The sequence below is a fragment of the Xyrauchen texanus genome, chromosome 27 (assembly GCF_025860055.1).
Source record: "Xyrauchen texanus isolate HMW12.3.18 chromosome 27, RBS_HiC_50CHRs, whole genome shotgun sequence".
Lineage (NCBI taxonomy): Eukaryota > Metazoa > Chordata > Actinopteri > Cypriniformes > Catostomidae > Xyrauchen > Xyrauchen texanus.
In genome coordinates, this window is record NC_068302.1 from 28,717,013 (window position 1) to 28,732,444 (window position 15,432).

General features: G+C 38.2%; 1 protein-coding gene across 4 annotated transcripts in view; it reads left to right on the forward strand.

The window, feature by feature from the left end:
- The first annotated feature begins 1,568 nt into the window (after positions 1 to 1,568).
- The window catches only part of rfx2 (regulatory factor X, 2 (influences HLA class II expression)), a 56,396-nt gene continuing 42,532 nt past the window's right edge, over positions 1,569 to 15,432 (forward strand). For 2 of the 4 annotated variants that reach the window (XM_052094507.1, XM_052094505.1), the window contains exon 1: positions 1,569 to 1,746. The gene's annotated coding sequence lies outside the window, so the exon portion shown is untranslated. Of the gene's footprint in view, positions 1,747 to 1,801; positions 2,068 to 15,432 lie in introns of those variants that run through there. The other 2 variants (XM_052094508.1, XM_052094506.1) reach the window with 2 other exon arrangements.

Sequence of the window (15,432 nt, forward strand, 5' to 3'; positions counted from 1 at the left end):
GGAAAATTGTTGATATGTTCCTTATTTGTAAGTTGCTATAAATAAAAGTGTCTGCTAAATGTAAATGTAAGGAATAAAAAAAGAAAGCAAAGAAATAATTGTGTTGATAACATGGTTAATGTTTTTATACATACGCAATTGATTCAAAAGGATAACAAATAATACAAGACCTAATGCAAAATATTTGTATAATAGTTTTCTTTTTATAAAAACTATTTTATATTCATTATAAAATATTTTTTCATAGAAGTTAACTGGACACCACTCACTGAATTGAATGTGCAATATAGTGATGTGACAACAATGTTTGAAATATATATAATTGCATAATTTATATTATTTAACTTTTATATGTATATTTATACATATATATATTTTTTTTACATTTACAATGAATTATAGCAGGCTAGATTATTATATAATATCTTATTTTCATATTCATCTTGCGGCACTTTTAGAAATTTACTGAAGCCTCCTGGTTGAGAACCACTGTTTTACTTTGTAACACTGCTCCCAAGCGGTGATTGTGTGCAATTACTTCTGAAATTATACATCAACACATACTGTATATTCGACTTTTTTCCCCAAGAATACTTGAAAAGTTAATAGAAACTTATCTAGCAACTATTTCACTTGGTATTGTGATACTGCTAAAAGTTTTGACTTTTGAATGAAAAATTGTTTGTTGATATTATTTTCCTCTGCAAATTGCTATAGATAAAAGCAGGGGCGGACTAGCCATCGAGAGAACAGGGACTTCTTTTCTCGAAGGGCCGGCCGCGAAACGGGGCCGAATGGGACGCGATCAAATGAAATGGGCCGCCGCATTATGCAGAACGGGCCACAAACTGCCAATTTTGTGATTCCAAAGGTTTCAAGGACTTTGTTCTTCATTGAAAACAGAGTTAATTAAAATAAGAAATAATTTCAGTTTCATGTTTTTTATATTGTTTTTTTATTTTAAGCATTTGTAGATTAATTATAGCAACTTAGATTATTATATTATATCTTATTAACTAAATCATCTTGATACCCCTTTAGAAGTTTGCTGAGGCCTCCTGTTTGAGAACACCTTTGTAACACTGCCACCAAGCGGCGATTATGTGCAATTACGGCTGAAATTGATCTCTATGAGTACTCTCGCTAATAGCAGGGACAGCTGTAACGAAATACGTTGTAAAAAAATAAAAATATTAAAGACTGCATTCTCTACAGTTTCTAGGATTAATTTATGTATATAGATTCTAACAGCATTGTAACGGTAGTCGGTTACATTTTGACTGCCAAGCTTTGATTTTTTTTCTGTTGTGGAAAATAGGCGACTCATGCGTGACAAAAATGTAACCAAAGAACTTCTCGACCAGATTATCCTTTTTTATCAGTTTATCTGGCAGATTGCGCGGTAAAAAGACAAGGTTTGGCGGAACGGCGCAAAGCCAAGGCGCCTTTCTCCGCCACTAGCCGCGGGAATAAGACGTCATCAACCTGTGGAGCAAAGTGTAAAATGCATTAGGAAAAGAATTATTAGGAGGAGCTCGAGTCTGACCCCGCCCACTCTCGCTTTTTAGCCCCTGACGTATGAAGAGGACGGTAGCAACAGTTGCCTCGAGACCCCCGCTCGCCATAGTGACTGTAGTCGTGGAGACAGTTACTTGCCAACGGGAGCAACAGCAGCAGCAACTGGAGGAGAGCAAGAGAGTGGGAAAAGAACAGTAAAGACAGGACAGATCTAAGCAGAAGACTAAGGTGAATATATGTTTAATGGTTGGAGAAGTCAAAGCTAATTGAATTTAAGTTTAACGCCGCACGGAGGTGGAATAACGTGCATCTGAACGTGTTTTCTCGCCAGATCTCTTCGCTGTCTATTGGAATCACGTTAGCACGCTAGTTAACTCATCTGGTTCCTCAACTTCAGTCAGTTTGTTTGAAGATCGGTTATAGTAATTAGCGAAACAAAAGTACTCTGTTTGTATGCTCTATGTTATACATGCGTGTATTATCACGCTATGTTGGCTGAATGTGACAATGGGTTAAAGTCACGAGCTAACCGGCTAACCAGCTAACAAGGTAAACTTTCCTCAACTGCTATATTAGAGTAGTTAAAGGAGCAACTTAAATGTTTCGATCCTCATGAATCTTGATAGTGCCTGAGTTCGCTCACTCAGTGAGACTGAGGGGCTGATTTGGTTTTATTTGGACTTGAGCTATTCCGTTATACAAACGAGTTCAATTTAAATGTGAAAAACGTATCACGTTCATGTTATTTTTTGGTCCTGTCGTGTTGAGCTGTGACAGAGACTTCAGGTTCGGAGGCATCAACAGGTTGCTGAAGCTAGAGAGAAGAGCGGTGCGCGATGAAAGTGGTATATTTCTGATTATACAAGCCTTTTCGACAATACTTTCAACTTTGTTACAGTATTCAAACGTTCGAATGTGTTCATAGAAATGTACGTTTTTAACCGATTTCCGTAATTTAAAAAGAAAATTGGATTTACCTTCATGTCGTCCGGTTCAAATCTGATTCTATAATCTATGATCTCTGATATGTTTCGTACCCTGTCGCTAAAAACCGAACAATATATCATAATATGAAGGGCGAATAGGGTAACGAATCCGACTCACAAAACTATTCCAATGATTCTGTATTTCCCATGTTTTATAGTCCTATATGTAATGTGCGAGACAGTTGTCTTTAGGCAGACCCCAATTTCAGGGAAATGGCACTGAATTGTAATAAGTGGCTATTGCACAATGCTGTGTCAAGTCTGAAACTTATAAATGTTTTAATGATTTAGAGCAATTTGATTTTAAAGTGATAGTTTACACACACACACACACACACACACAGAGAGATCATTATGTCATCATTTACTCACCCTCATGTTGTTCCAAATCTGTAGGATTTCTTTTCTGTGGAACACAAGAGGACATGTTTGGCTGAATGTTAGCCTCAGTCACCTTTAACTTTCATTGCATTTTGTCTTACATTGAAAGTGAATTGTAACTGATGCTAGCATTCTGCCTAACATCTCCTTTTGGATAACATGTAAGGAAGTAAGTCATACATGATTGCAACAACACAAGGGTGAGCAAATGATGACCAAATGTTCATTTTCGGGTGAACTATCCCTTTAAGGGAGTTAGGCTAAAAGAAACATTTGCACATCAGGGTTGATGTTACTAAAACTTACTTATTTTGTTAATGCTTTTAGTGGGGATTAAATTACACCAGATTGTTTCCCTCACCTTTTCACAGTTTGTTATAGCTAAGTAGAATTATATCAGCGATGTAAAACACTTTACTACTGTAGTCATTGTGAACAAATGAGTTATGTATTTGCATTATCATCATGTCTAATGAGATCAGTGGTGGCTGTTGACATTAACAGCTTGAAAACAGCTTGACTGAGCTCATCCAAAGCTGCTGTAATTTTTCTGGAGTTGCAATGTGTCACCGTGGTGATGTTACACCTGTTCGACAGAGTCTGGTAATGAGCCCTCTTCATGACAATAGCATGCAGTCCAGGTGTCTCCCTCATTGGACCCTGCCTATTTATTGTTCTCTCTTTAGCTGAGAGTGTTCGTGCCACTGAAAGCCCGGCTGATAATGAGGGTAATTGGTATAGAGGAAGAGACAGATCCTGAAGCAACATTCTGGCCAGAACTTTCCTTACTATCCAGGGCTCAACATTAAAGATGGCCCAATGGCCTGGTGCCAGTGTGAGTGAGTATGGGGCCAGTTGACAGGACTGTCACTTGCCCTATTGGGCCAGTACTGTGTTTTCACTACATCTTATATTTGTTGATCAATTACTTATTGTCAAATTCTGCAGAATTAAACGTGTTACTAAGGTAACATTATCTATAGATGGCTAACATGGATGTGGATTTAATTAAATTAAAAGCATCAGTTAGAATGGGTTGAAATTTGTAAAAAAAAAAAAAAAAAGAGAGAAATGTTTCGCAATATATGCCATTGCAAGTGTGTTAGATTAATTTATAGCTGTCATGGAGTTGCATTATAGCTTTTTGTAATGAAAAAGATTAATGGAAAAAATATATATTTTTTTTGTCTGACATAAGATGTTGCTAAAAATAGACCTAGCTATATAGCTAATTTTTGGCTTTGTAGCTAGTGATATTGTCTGAATTACTGGACTGGTTGGGCAAAAAGAAAAAAATCTTATTGTTGAGCTCTGCTTTCTATAACCCCATGCTTGGGTAGTTTAGATTATTTCACCCACTCCGCAGTGCAGGTTCAGGGATGTTTAAGGATTGGGCTTTTTGGCCTGTCACAGTGAGCATGTTTGACATTGTGTGTGACAGGTCCCTCCAGAGCTCAGCTGAAGGGGGTGCACAGCAGAACTCCCATCAGCTGCAGATGTGTCTTGTCAGGTGCTCCACTGAGCTCTGAAATCCTTCCCAAAGTCATCTCCACAACATGGATCTCCAAAGCCACAAGATCCATTTTCTGTAATGGATATGTTGTTACAGGTGCATTTTCAGGCTAGAGGAGAAATGAATGATTCATGTAATTCGGGTTAAATATTGATGGGGTCAATTGCTGTTTCCTGGGCTATGTGATGTCCAGTTAGGTAGTTTTGCAGGGCTTAGTTTGCACACCTATTACACTGGCCTACCCCTCTCTGAGTGTGGAACAGTAGGTGTTTTAAAACACTGTTCCCAACCTGTCCAAGAATTTAGTTGTTTGAATGTAAATTTGCATAAGCTTGTGTCAAGTGGTATGTTATGTCACCAAGGCTGCATTTATCCTGTGACTGCAATCCTGGGTCACCACTAGACGCCCCTGGAACAGGAGCCCATTGATAAGAGACTTTTGCGACACCAGTGGAACCAAACGAAATTGCAAAAGTAATGTTTGTTTCCACACTGATTACTAAACACCCTTCCACCCTATTTGTAATTGTTTGGTCAGGCAGGTTGTCAGAAGTAGGCTTGTCGTTAAATCTAGCTGAGGACAAAAACAGAGTGAATTATTTTACAGTGATGTAAAACATGGATCACATTATGCACCTGCTTTATTAAAAATAATATTTGAAAACTTTACTTTCAAGAAGAGTAGGAAAAGGGCATTTTGATAGTGGCGAGTGCTATTTAATTAATTTAAGATCTGTACTTGTTGTTTTGTGACCGCATGGTAAATTTAGCCTAACTTGCATGAGCCATTTTGTATACATCCTCGCCTGTTGTAGCCTATATGACATGCCTTTAAGGGCTTTTGTAGTTACTATGTGCTCCTTATTGGAGAAGCTATGTCATGTTTGTCATTGCCGAGGATGCCGCACCGTTCTTGGGTAACATTAATGTAGGTATGGTTTACCTGCTAAAAAATTACTGGTATAGAGCGCAACAGTGCCCACCCACTTTTTCAGTCTTAGGTCCGCAAGTATTTTCAATTTGTTTTTCAAATTTATTTATATGGATTTCATGTAATTGTTCTAAGCCATGAACCAAATTAACCAGCTCTGAGGTGAATTACAACATCACAAGTTTGATTTGAAGCAAAAAAAGTATTTGAAGACCGTGTACTTAACGTCTTTGAGGAAAGGAACTACAACCCCATGCAGCATTGTGAATGATGTAATTAAAAAAATTATTGAAAAATACAATTTTAAATGGAAACAATATTTTTTAATCATATTGCAAATTATTCAAATGTTGTTTGAGAGTGTAAGTAGACAGACTCCATTGCAGCATAAGCATTGCATTGTGGGAGTGGGCGGTTACTACAGGGTTCATTTGATCTGCATTGTTGGCCACAATTATTCCCATTCCACTATTAAACACAATTTTTTAAAACTGAAAGTGAAATAATGCAGACTGATGACTTCAACAGAAGCATATACCATTGATTTACAACAAAATTGTTGTTACAAATACACTCACTGGGCACTTTATTCGGAACAGTATGGTCCTGATAAAGTGCCCAATGTGGTCTTCTGCTGTTGTAGCCCATCCGCCTCAAGGTTTGATGTTTTAACATTCTGAGATGCTATTCTGCTCACTACAATTGAACAAAGTGATTATCTGAGTTACCATAACATTGGTCACTCCAAGCAATCTGGCCATTCTCCGCTGACCTCTCTCATTAACAAGGCATTTCTGTCCGCAGAACTGTCACTGGATGTTTTTTGTTTTTGGCATCATTCTAAGTAAACTAGAGACTGATGTGCGTAACACAATCCCAGAAGATCAGCAGTTACAGAAATACTTAAACCAACCTGTCTGGCACCAACAATCATGGCATGGTCGAAATCACTGAGATCACATTTTCTCCCCATTCTGATGGTTGATGTTCACATTAACTGAAGCTCTTGACCCATATCTGCATGCTTTTATGCATTGCAATGCTTGCATTGCTACCACACAATTGGCTGATTAGATTATCGCATGAATAAGTAGGTATAAGTAGCTCAGTGAGTGTATGTTGCCTTATGAAGAAACTTTTACTTCCAGAACCTGACTGTAGCACTCCATAGTGTACTGTGAGCTATTTAAGAAGGCTAGTTTGCTCTTAGCTCAAGTATATTAATGGCATCATTCTGATCTTGTAGACATCATTGCTTAATCTTTGTAGAGTTTGGTCATGTGGCTAACTTAATTTTAACAAACCAAATGTTACCCCCGGAGGCTTAACACAGCCCTGTATATTGCCCACAAAATCTGATCATACGGAAATCAATATTTGCCAAATTTTTACCTCAAAACTGTGCGAAGAAACACCACAGACATGTTTGAGTAAAAGTACTCTTAGTTTAAATGCGCATGTAAGGAAGGAATTAGCTGTAAACCGGTGGGCAAATTCAGAAACATTTGTTCACTTGTTTTGACAAAGCCCCATAATGCGGCATAGTCCAAATCAAGCTATTCATTTGGTTACACACCCACCACAAAGAAAAATAAAGGAATGGAATTGGAATTCTGTGCAACCCAGATCCAAGCAGCTGTTATGTTTACATGGCAACTTGATACACAAATACAGCCTGGGTTGTGGAAAGAGAGGGGCTGGGCTGGGGGTGCTCTGTTGTTCTTTCATAAGTCAGTGTTTTTAATCAGCTTTCTTCAATTCTCTTTTTGCGGTGATGGATATGCGTAGCTTTGGCATGCAAAGCTGGTGAAGGGAGAACTGAGGGAGAATGCAGGCACTATACGCAATCTAGGCTGCTGAATCACCCAAACACGCTATGGTTTTTCACCAGATATCTGCACTGTGGGGAGAGTTCCACTCCCTGCTGAAACATCAGTGCTGTGAGGCCAGGTGTTCTGCAGTTCACCCTCCGTAACACCCAATAGATGATTGCTCTTAAGTCATTCAAGGAAATCAGGGTGTTCCGTGTTCTCCCCACGGAAAGGACAACCCAGTGTACAAAAGGATATTACTCAGGTTTTTCTTGGTTCACTTTTGTTTGTTTATTTTTCTCACCAATAAATAACCAGGTAATAAACCTGAGAAAATAAGAAGAATACAACATTTCAATTTTCATGTGTATTAGTACAAACACAATTCAATAGCCCAATAATAATAATAATAATATGCAACAATAAATAACATTAATCAAAATACTAATTATAACAATATTAATATGCTATAATAATAATTTCACAATTATCATATACACGTTTCACACTTTACATTATACACCATACTCAAATCCTACCAAACCTCTGCAAGCAAGAAACTACATTTCCCAGAATGCTCACGGCAAACCAGGAAGAATAACATTACTCACATTAAATACCATTCCACGATTCATACTTCAAACATTTATAAATTCAAATAAAGTAAACAACTGGACATGTCTAGTATAGCGATGTTCTAAGTAAGTCTAATGTTAGCTTTGTCTCACGGTTACCTCGTCAACTTATAACTTTGAAGCATAGCGATATATTTATCAGTCAACTAACGTTAGATTGTTTAGATCTACCGGAGCATAGCATTATCTTTAACGTGAAACGGACACAAACACAGACAACAACATAGCATGGTGACAGCAGACAACATGAAGCGTACATCATAAAGCAGACAAGAAACATTTAAAATTAAGAGAGCTCACCAAGTGGCTGCACACCGGATTGAAGTCATTATAGATTCAATGAATCGCGCTTCCTTTTCACACAGTGAACTCCGGTCACATGTTCCACAGCACACTCATCTCTTAAAGAGGCAGTACACCATTAGGCTACTAACCTCAAACATTCCTTATAACAGTTGTAACTTTTAATGTACACATTTGAATTAAACATAAATAAATAATAATAAAAAATAACAAAACTCCACAGAAAACACAACACAGGGCCTCAGAGTTTCCGTTTACGTAGCAAAAAGTGATAACACTAGGTGTATCTGTGAAAATTTTTACCAAGATCTGTATACACTCAGGCTATGTTCAGAATAGAATACTAGCTTACTACTGAATACTGTACAGTGTGAACTTGTGTGCACTGTTATTTTGGTAACACTTTACAAAAAGGTTCCATTTGTTAACATTAGTTAATGCATTCTGTATCATGAGCAAACAATAAACAATATTTTTGCAGAATTTAATAATCTTTATGTTAGTTAATAAAAATATAATTTTGAATTCTTAGTTCATGTTAGTTCATAGTGCATTAACTAATGACAAATGCAACTTTTGATTTATACATGTATTACTATATGTTGAAATTAACAAAGATTTATAAATACTATTGTTAGTTGATGTTAACAAATGGAAACTTATTGTAAACTGTTGCGCCCTGTCTACACCGGGCACACGTTTACATGACGCAACGCATTGCATTGAGGCTTCAATCATTTTCGGGCCAAGGACCCCTTGGTGGGTAGAGATGAAGCCGGGACCCCCGTTACATAATGTGTAAAATTGAGTGTAGTGTGTTATGCCTATAAAAACGTGGATGGCAGGCTACCAAATTATTTTGTTTACTTCATGATGTTTATATTGCAAAGCCATTGAAATAATCATTAAATGCTGCCCTGCTGAAAAGATCAGCTAAAACCAATATAAGCTGGTTGGCTGTTTTAGCTGGTCGCCCAGCCTGGTCATAGCTGGTCAGGCTGATTTTAAAGGGGTTTTGAACCGTTTTTTAACTGGTCAGGCTGGTCATGCTGATCTTAGCAGGTGTTGACAGTCAGATCAAATGAGTGAAGAAAGAGATGTTAAAAATCACAGCTGATTTAATTTTTGATTTTTTTTTCCATCACACTGTTAATGACTGGTCAGGTTGGGTGCATTTCATTGTGTACAGTATTTCATGTGGAATGTGTGTCTCTTTTGCGTAATGTACATTTTTGGCAACTGTAGTAGATCATCAAGGTATTCCAAACAGAAAAATTGCACACTGTACACAGTATAAATGCTATATACTGCAGCAATAGTAAGAGCAGTATTATGTATGTTATTCTGAACATAGCCACACACATTTCACAAAATATATGCATACCTATACTAAGAACACGAGGCATCCTTATAATGCGCCTGGTTTTACCATGCTGCACCATGTGCTCTAGTTCAGAGTTCACCAACTCTTTGCTCCCACCCGCAAGTCATATGCTTTCATTGAGACTTCACAATTGTTTTAGTTGTATTTACTGTAACCCTAGATCACGTGGAGCTTTTAATGGACTATATTAGAGATCAGCTCTCAGGCAGACAGCTGCAGTGGTCCCTGGTGAAAGGTATGCATGCATGTGGATGCAGCATGAGGAAAGGCTGGCAGATGACCAGATACAGCTCTCCCATGAAGTAGTAGTAGTAGTCCTTTATTGTCACATAGTAAACCAGTGAAATTGGCCATCGACCTGTCCATACAAACATACATATGACAAGGGGATAGACAGGACAGGAAGACAGGGAATTAGAAGAAATACAGCATGACATGAGGAGAGGAGAGGAGAAAAAAAAGGCAGCCCCCAGACTATGCTCCTTAAGAAGTACAGTGTGGGAACAGGGAAAAAAACACCTCAGCAACATTAGCACATAATCAGTACACTCTACAACATGAACAAGACTTGCAACAGGGGAGGGATTGGGGGTGGAGGTGGCCCAGCACAGGCAAGCAGCCATCCGGACCTGCAGCCATGTTCGGCGCTGGTCACAGACCCGCCTGTCAGACTGGGGGTACAAAGCGGCAAGGCGAGGGATAGGGTATCGGGCGGATGATTGCATATCTGTATATATGTGTAAGAGTTCATGTGTGTGTAGGCCTGGAGAGTCGCTATGCCAGCATCTAATCTAGGTGCCTCAGTCCGCAGGGTTGTCATAGCGATACACAGCAAGTTGCCATGGAGACAACCTTGATCAGGTCCCAGACATAGTCAACAATCACCAGGTGTCTGGGGAGTCGGGAAGGAACGCGAGAGTGGCTCACTGCAGTGCTCTTCCGGGGAGTTGTTGTTCCAACAGCGGCCTTGGCCAAGGCCAGTGCTGGTTGAGGGCGGCGAAACAGATAAGATTGGGATTGTTTGGTCTTAAGGAGAGTAGCCGCATTCTAATTTACACGGCTATTCTCCTGGTCCATTTTGGTCTCTGAAACGATCCATTTGCCTTTGCAAAGCTGTGAGCTTCTCCATGATGTTATCCGTATTTTGGTTCATAGACCCAGTCTGAGTGCAGACAGCTCTGCCCACTGTTTCAATCATGACGGGCAGCCTTGTGAGGCTTTGGACAGCTGTCACCGTCTTCTTAACTCCTCGATAAACCAGGGCAATGCCTAATCCAATCAGCAGAAGACCTGTTATCATGGTACCGAATAGGTAGATATCTTCAACGTCCTCCACGGAAAGAGCCGCCAGACACACGACCCGCCACCTCTCCCACGCGTCCATCGTGTAGCCAGCTGCGAACGTTCCGTCAGGGCAGACAGGTTCCCCCGAACCCAAGCTTCTCGTCGAGAAGATGGTGTCAATTGCGTTGAGAGACCAGTTGATCAAATCCATGATGACTTAATGAATGTATGACATACAATCCATGATGAAGTGTATGCGCATGTACATGCGTATGGCAGCACATGATCAAGCTTGTGCTGTATTTAGACCATGTGCAGAGGGCCTGAAGCATATCACTGCCGTACCCACTCGGCAGCTGCCCTAGTGTTGTAAGGGATCCCCACACAGCTGGGTGTCTGCGCTCGAATATTCTCTATTCTGGTCTAGTGGCACAGAAATTACACACTAACATCAACAAACGGAATTTCAAAAATGATTGTTTTCAAGCAGTTTTCCTGAACACTGTCCCTGTCTGACACTGGTCTGAAAAACGGATTGTCCCGCCCCAAACTCATGCCCCTGGTTGAGCCACTGTTTCTTTGTTGGGCTGGACAAGATGATCAAATAAACAGAGACATTTTTTTCGGGGAGAACAACCTACTGCACGTGTCTCGAATCACATTTAAAGGTAGTAAAGTTTCCTATTAAATTGACACCGTGTCTAAAAAATGCATAGTTACAGCAAGAGACACTGAAAAACATGGCGCTATGGTTAAAGATCTCTTGTCTAGTGGATGCTTGTGTAGAAAAAGACAGGCGTGTTCAGAGTGAACGGCCAAAGGGGTGGTTGCGTCTTGACTATGCATTGCTCTCTTATCAGAGTTTTGTTGCAAAGCTTTAGGTATGTACATACAACTTTATTTAATGAAAAATACTGTAGTACCACCGTTATTATAATTCATGAATCCGTTGTAGTACTATGGCACTTGTATAGGCTACTGTGCAATACACAATTAAAATAGAACTGTCTATTGAAGCATTTCTTCTCTCATTTGACTTTTTTACTTAATATTTGAGAATATGTACTGGCTAAATCTTTTGACTTTATCATTTTACACATCTGTAAACAGCCATATATGCTCTTTTCAATTAACAATCACTATAGCGATGTGCTAAATTTGTTTATATTGATGTGTTGCACCCCCTTGTGGATGTAGGAGACAATGTCTATTTTAAAATCAGAAGTCTTAAAGATTTTTTGCCCCACCTGAAATAATGTCTTTTAAAATTTGAATATATTTAAGTAAAAAAAAAAAATCTAATTTAGTTTCTCAGCCCTATTGACAGCTCTAGTAAACATTTGCTAGGCAGATAGATGTCTTTGACGTTTGCGCTGTCACGCTTTTTGGAACATAGCGTTTTTAAGATGGCGTGTCAAGATAAAAAGAACTTCAACAGTTAAAAATGTTTTAGCAAAAGAACACGTTTTGGTCTGAATGGCCCTTTAGGCCTGTTCTCACATTAGGCCTGTTCTCACACTAGTGGCTTACAGTTTTTCTGAATTGTTAAAGCACTAAACCCCATTCTCTTAACCAAATGCTCAGTGGTCTAAACCCATTTGTCGAATCACTCAACTCTTTTTTTTGCAAAACTCTAAACGCATTATCACTCACTAAAACACATTTCGCACTGTGATGCACTTGTGTTGCAAAACGGTAAACATGGGCAGCAAAAGTTAAACACAACTACATCACAGTTGTCATGGTTTACACACGATCACTCAAAATTGTTCACACTTGTTTCTAATAGAGGTCGACCGATTAATCGGCCGATTTTTTTTGCATTTTTTACATAATCGGCATCGGCCAATATCCACGCATATCAAGCCGATTATTAGGCAGGCGCATCTCTGGGCAGCCTAGTCTTGTTGTGGAACACGTGTTCGACGCACACTGCCCCTAGAGTCATTTTCCAGCAGAGTGAGCAGACCTCATCCAGTGCCTAAGGAAGGAGCTAAGTTCCTTGGAGAAAACAGTAAGGGTTAAATTTGGATAACTTCTTTAGATTTAATTAAAAACTTTTGATACGTTACTGCCAACTTCAAGAAAAAACGTGACAAACGCGATAGTTGACATGACGTTCGGCTACTTTGGATATTGATAGCGTAGTTGAAGTTGCATTATCACAGCAGAAGGGTTGCTATCGTGTCACAATAAGTAAGCAAGAATTTTGCAATTACAGACAGTGAATCTGAGACTTTTATTTGTTCTGTTTGTGTGTCTTATATTTGAGAGGGTTGTCACTAAATGCAGATAAATAAGTAATAAAAATATACCAACGCAGTATAGGCTATTGAAGGACTGGCTTTGGTAAGCTCGGACGTTATCAGTTCTGCTGTCGGTACTGGAGAAATTAAGAAAATACATTCTTTATTGCTATAAAGAGAAAGTTATTTTATCTCGCCAGCCAATTCTATGTATAATAATATGAAACCATTCGTCTGTGATGCAATTTAGCTATTCGCAGTCAGAGAGAGAGAGAGAGAACTCGCTCACGCGGTGCCACAGCGAGCACAAAACGAGCCCTGCTTAATGAGTGACAGAACTAAACATTCAAACATAGCCTGGTTTAGATCTGTGATTATTAGTCTGATTTTATTTTAGATTTCGCCTTCCAAAGATTATAAAAATAATATTTATACATAAGCCGTATTCTGTCTAGCACAACTTCCTTCCCTTCACAGCGGTGCACTGACATTTCTCCCTAAAACTCAAACTTAACGTCAGAATCAGCACGATCGGCGATTGTTGTAAAATACAGTCTAGCTACTGTTGCTAAATTGCGGGACGCGTTTAATAATAAAAAGAGCGCAAGAGAGACCGTTCCCAAGGCAGTGCGCGCTCCGAAACACACCGCAAAGAGACAAGCAAACTATAGGCTACTTTGGGTTTCATGTGCGCGTCTAAACGATCAAATATACACAAAAATATGTCAAAACGACCGGCTTGGAGATTCACTTAAACACAGTTTATGTCTTAAATGGACGTAGTTATGGAAATAGTTGGGGAGAAAATATGCTGCATCAGGAGCCTATTAGATCTGAACTCGGTCTTAAAGGGGAAGCTGTCTATTAAACGTGTGACGATTGAGCCATTACTGCGAATCAAACAACAAAAGGCAAAGAGAAAATCACTTACAGCTCTTGAATGAATAACTTCTGCATTAATAAGCATTAATCTATCTATGATAAACTATGCAGTGTTATTTTACAATTGATTACTTTATTAGATTTCTTTTTAGACCACACCTGAACAGTAATGTTAGTAGACCTTCCTGAAATTAAATCACTGTGCCTATATACCGTTTATATTTGTGTAATAATATATATATATATATATATATATATATATATATATATATATATATATATATATATATATATATATATATATGTATATATATATACATATATAAGAATACCGTAAAGTACGGATCGATAAACAGTATCGGTAAGATTGTAATACCATTAAAACCTTAACGATAACCACCCCTAGTTATGCCTGTGCTTCTCTTGGATGCTCTGAATATTGGATTACGTGTCTGGATTGCCCCTTAATTAAAGCTGCATTTGGATCTCAAACTTCGTGTCTCGGAGCAGTTCGTAACATCTGCTTTGTTTATTTAATATATTTGTTATACATTATTTATACAATATGTTTTTACATTATACATTTTTAATTTTAATTGTACAAGTGCAGATTGGTCAAGTGTTCAATAAATGTATTTGTTGAGAAATGTTGTCTATCTTATGTAATTATGTGTGTTACATTTTATCTTTCAAATAAAAGGTTCAAATAAGAGGTTAAAAACAAGCACATATCGGCCAAAATAAATCGGCAGCATTAATCGGCATCGGCCTGAAAAAAACAATATCGTTCGACCTCTAGTTTCTAATGATGTTAAAATGTGTATTTTGTGCATTTTCAATAATTTTTATTGAAAATGTCTTTCCTTCCAATGAAAGTGAATGGTGACTGAAGCTGGCAGTCCCTAACCTTATGCCTAAGTATCTCTTTTTATGTTAAACAGAGGAAAATAAAAAGATGGGTAGAAGTTTAATTTTGGGGTGAACTAACCTGTTAAGTCTTCAGAAATGTATTTATTTATTTTTTTCAGTTTGAGTATGAAAAGACAAGATTTAGCTAGAATATGCTCATCTGGCTTGTACAGGCATCATATCTGACTTCTGTATGCAAGTGCAGAATATACACGCATGCAATACTTTATTACTTGCAGTACTTACAGTATACAATATATTTAGTGTAGTACTGTAAGTTGTGATTTAATATACTTTTTTTGCATACTATATTTTTAATTGCAAAATGCGCTTACTATATACAATACACATTTGTTTTCTGTAACTACATGCCCTGAACGCTGTGCTCTCCATTTTCTGATATAGTGTCTAATAAATGCTCAGTAGTTTTTATAAATTGACTGGCTGTGTGTATGATCTGAAAGCATTGTTTTATTTTGAGCATAGATTAAATGGTTTGAGGTGATTGTTTGATTTTTGCCAGAAGAGAAATGGGTTTTGTGAAGTTGTGAGAAAATGGGGGAAGGTTTCATGAATTGTGCTTTAGCGCTTCAGAAAAACTATAATACTTGAAAATTACAGTAAAAATCACTGGATGTACTTTGGATGT